Genomic DNA, 4,657 nt, shown 5'->3' on the forward strand with positions numbered 1-4,657 from the left:
TCCTAACCTCTGAGGAAATGGTGCTTTTGGTTGGTATATTTCCAGCATGCTTTTTTGCAGTTCCTTGGCTTGCTCAGTTTCACTTTCCTGCTTAGCTTCTTCCACACCTTCCTTCAAGATTTCTGGCTCCTGCTCTGAGGGTCTGATTCCTTCTTCTTCTGAGACTTCCTTCAATATGGTGATGGCCTTGCATTCTTCCCATCTCACTCTCTTTTGTTCCCCTTTAGGATTCTTTTCTGTGTCACTAGGGAACACTGCAGTTGATTTGGGGGCCTGTTGAGATAGCTCTCCTACTTGAGACTCCATCCTCTTGAGTTTTTCACCATGGTTTCATAAGGTAGCTCTCACATCATCCCTGAAGCTTTTCAACTCAATTATGTCCTGACCCATGTGTGCCAGCATTCCTTCTATCCGGTTTAATTGATCTTGAAATTGTTGGTTCGGATTAGGTTGGGTAGGTTGATTATTTTGGCCTTGATATGATGGTTGTGAGTAAGTGTTTTGTGTGGCTTGGTATGATCTTTGGTTGGAATTTTGGTATGTGGAATTGTTATGTTGGTTGTGGTTGTAAGGTTTGTGGTTTTGTGGTTGGGTTTGTTGGTTCCCCCACCCAAAGTTTGGGTGGTTTTTCCATCCTGGGTTGTAAGTGTTGGAATGTGGATCATATGATTGCCTTTGTTGGTTTCCCACATAGTTGGCCTCTTCCCAATCACCTCCTTCAATGCTTACTTCCTCTTGATCTTGTGTGTGTATTGCAGCCACTTGCTTTGTTTCTAATTGCTTGGTAAGCTCTGCTAGTTGCTTGGCAAACACCTTGTTTTGGGCTAGAATTGTATCAACATGGTTCAGCTCCATGACTCCCTTAGTGTTGTGCCTTTCTGATGCATAGTAGTACTCATTCTCAGCCACTGTCTCAATCACTTCAATGGCTTCTTCCACAGTCTTTTTCCTGTTCAATGAACCTCCTGATGAATGGTCTACAGCCTTCCTTGATTCATAAGAGAGTCCATCATAGAAAATATGCAATTGCACCCAATCATGGAACATGTCTGGTGGGCATTTCCTTGTCAAATCCTTGAATCTCTCCCATGCCTCGTAGAGAGTTTCACCATCTTGTTGTCTAAAAGTCTGAACCTCAGATCGAAGCCTATTGACCTTTTGTGGGGGGTAGAAACGTGCCAGAAACTTGCTTTCCACCTCATCCCATGTTGTTAGACTCCCCCTTGGGAATGATTCCAGCCACTTAGCTGCTTTGTCCCTAATTGAAAATGGGAACAAAAGCAGTTTATAGGCATCTTCCTGGACTCCATTGGACTTCACAGTGTCACAAATTCTCAGGAATTTTGTGAGATGTTGGTTGGGATCTTCATTAGCACTCCCACCAAATGAACAATGATTCTCCACAAGTGATATTAGCTGTGGTTTGAGTTCAAAATTGTTGGCCTGAATGGGTGGTTTCTGAATGCTGCTACCACAATTCCCAGAGGTTGGGTTTATGTATGAACTAAGAACCCTCCTCTCAGGAATGACATTGTTTCCATCAGCTCTCTCATGGTTGTGAACTTCTCTATCCATGTTGAGATCTAGAGCTTCCTCAAAATTGTCCTCAGATTCTCCTTCAGATTCTTCTTCTCCCAGTACTCTCTTCCCTCTTGCTTCCCTTCTAAGTCTATGAAGGGTCCTCTCTGGTTCGGTATATGGAGGAGTTGATGTCTCTCCTCTCCTACCTGTCATACAAGAACACAGCACAGGCAACAAACAAGTGAAATACTCTTGGTTAATGGAAGAGTATGGTTAGAGCAATTGAGGAATTAATTCAAACAGTTAGTGAGTCAGTGAGTTAGTTGCTTGAATTTAAAGGCATAAAGAAAGAAAGCATGTAACAGAGTGCAGAAATTAAAATTCAACAAGTAACTTGTACTGAATTAATCAAAACAAAAAAATGCTCAATCTAGTTAACTTCCAATTGGAGAATTGTCAATCGAAAACCAATCCCCGGCAACAGCGCCATAAACTTGATGCGCATAAACTTGTTATGCTACGATTTAGGAAATTGCACGATCGGCAAAATTCCTTCCGGCAAGTGCACCGGTCATCGTCAAGTAAAAACTCACAATAGAGTGAGGTCGAATCCCACAAGGATTGGTTGAGTGAGCAATTCAGATTAGAAGTGTGTTCTAGTTGAGCGGAATCAAGATTTAGATGAGAATTGCGGAATGTAAAATTGGCGGGAAAAGTAAATGACAAGAAATTGAAATGGCGGAATCTTAAATTGCATGAATTAAAGAGCAGAAACTAAATTGCTGAAATTAAAAGGGAATGGGGGTGATTGCATGAATTGAGTTGCAGAATGTAAAGAGAAAGTGGAAATCAGAAATGGGGAATTCATTGGGTGTTAGGAGATATTGAGATCTCCGAATCAAAACATGTTTATCTCTTCCTCAACCAATGCGTTCATTGAATTTTTCTTGGCAATCTTATATGATTGGATCCCAATCCCTTGGCTCACCAATTCTCTCTAAAAACAAACAAATTCCCAATCCCTTGGTTTAAATGTTCATAAGAAGAGATGATGCTCGATCACTGATTATACCACACAGTTTCATGAACCACAATTTGGTAGGATTACATGTCACAATATCCATCCAAACCCCAATCCAATTCACTGTGAGAAAGCTTCTCTAGCATGAATCCTCCATTCCTTTCCCAAGGTTCCGAAGGATTCCAATTATGGGTAGTTTCTTTCCCAAGACAACTACCCAATGGAATTAGATCGAGAAGCTTTCTAACAAAATTCAAGAGAAAAGATTGAAGAAGAAGATAAACTATTATTGATTCATTGAATTACAATAGAGCTCCCTAACCCAATGAAAGGGGTTTAGTGAGTCATAGCTCTGAATTCAACTACAAAGATATGAAAACTAGCTAAATGAAAAAGTAAAAGTCATCTCTAACTTAAATTCTATCCTATTTATACACTTTCTATATTGAGCTTCTGTTGTGTTTCTTGGGCTTTGAGGCCTCTCCCTGCTTTCCTTTTGCCTTGGGTTTATGATCCATAATCTTGATGAGGCTGTTGATCCAAATTCTGTAACATTCATTGAGCCAACTTAGTGATAATCAAATAATGACACATGACTCAATAAATTGAAATTTCAGACTCATCAATCCTTCAGGCCCAATCCCATAAACCATGATATTCAATTGGGTTTCATACCAGAGTAAGTTTAAGTTAATGTTTGTGTTCAAATACTAACTTAAACCACAATATTTTTGGCCCAGAAACCTTTTCCAAGAGTGGCGTTTAAGTTGCAGTTTAAGCTTAAACTGCAGCTTAAACGCTAGACACTTCCAGTGATGCCTTTTGTGGAAGCACGTTTAAGCTTCAGTTTAAGGTTAAACTGAAGCTTAAACGTGGAAATGGAAGAAGGCAGCCCTGGAGGGCAATATAGTCGAACACGTTTAAGCTTCAGTTTAAGGTTAAACTGAAGCTTAAACGTGGAGATAGAAAAGGCAGCCCTGGAGGTCGAACACGTTTAAGCTCCAGTTTAAGGTTAAACTGGAGCTTAAACGTGGAAATAGAGAAAGCCACTTAAACGTGGAAGCTGAGAAAGGTAGCCCTGGAGGTGTCGAACACGTTTAAGCTCCAGTTTAAGGTTAAACTGGAGCTTAAACGTGGAAATGGAGAAAGCAACCCTGGAGGAGAAACTTGGTCGAACACGTTTAAGCTCCAGTTTAAGGTCAAACTGGAGCTTAAACGTGGAAATGGCTCCCTGGTGCTTTTCCCCTTTCTGGCGTTTAACCTCCAGTTTAAGGTTAAACTGGAGGTTAAACGTGGAAATGCTTCTTTGGTGAGACTTTCATTCTGGCGTTTAACCTCCAGTTTAAGGTTAAACTGGAGGTTAAACTTCAATTCCAGCATTTCTTAGCCTTCCTGATTCTGGCGTTTAAGCTCCAGTTTAGGCTTAAACTGGAACTTAAACTCCACATGTGATATTCAAGCTTCCTTTATTGATTTTGTTGCTTCCTTGCTTAGCCTCTTCTTCCCTGAAATCATCCAAACAATTGCATCAAAGTCTTGCAAAATTTCATGAGAAATCTTCCATTCATAGCATTCAAGTAATATAACTAAAACTCATGGAATTTGCATTAAAATCATGCTGTTTGGATGGTTCATTGCTTTGTTATTCATTTAACCATTCTTGGTTACTTTAAGCTCAAGAAAATGCATAAAACAACTAAAACTAACAGAAAAATGCTAGTGAAACTAGCCTAAGATGCCTTGGCATCAGGAAGGAATACAAGAAACTGAAGGAATTGCTAAGCTGTCTAGCCTGACCTTCTGGTACTAAATCGACCAAAACTTGAGCTACAGAGGTCCAAATGAGGCGGTTCTGGTTGCGTTGGAAAGCTAACATCCGGGGCTTTGAAATGATATATAATTTGCCATAGCTGCCCCGAAGATAGGCGACGCGCATGCGTTACCCGGAGAAAATTCAATCCACGCGTACACGTGACAGTGCCGCGTGCTGGACGAATCAGAAATCGCTGGGGGCGATTTTTGGGCTATTTTTGACCTAGTTTTCGGCCCAGAAAACACATATTAGAGGCTATAAAGTTGGGGAATCAATTCATTCATGGACACAACATTCATTAT

At 40.5% G+C, this 4,657-nt stretch overlaps 1 non-coding gene across 1 annotated transcript; it reads left to right on the forward strand.

Moving 5' to 3' along the window:
• Positions 1–1,045: 1,045 nt before the first annotated feature.
• On the forward strand, positions 1,046–1,149 carry LOC148547658 (small nucleolar RNA R71). The gene has a single exon (XR_015898058.1). It is a non-coding gene; the product is annotated as a small nucleolar RNA R71 (small nucleolar RNA).
• Positions 1,150–4,657: the final 3,508 nt, after the last annotated feature.

Source organism: Arachis ipaensis, chromosome B8 (genome assembly GCF_059453495.1).
Source record: "Arachis ipaensis isolate K30076 ecotype BB chromosome B8, ASM5945349v1, whole genome shotgun sequence".
NCBI classification, from domain to species: Eukaryota; Viridiplantae; Streptophyta; class Magnoliopsida; order Fabales; family Fabaceae; genus Arachis; species Arachis ipaensis.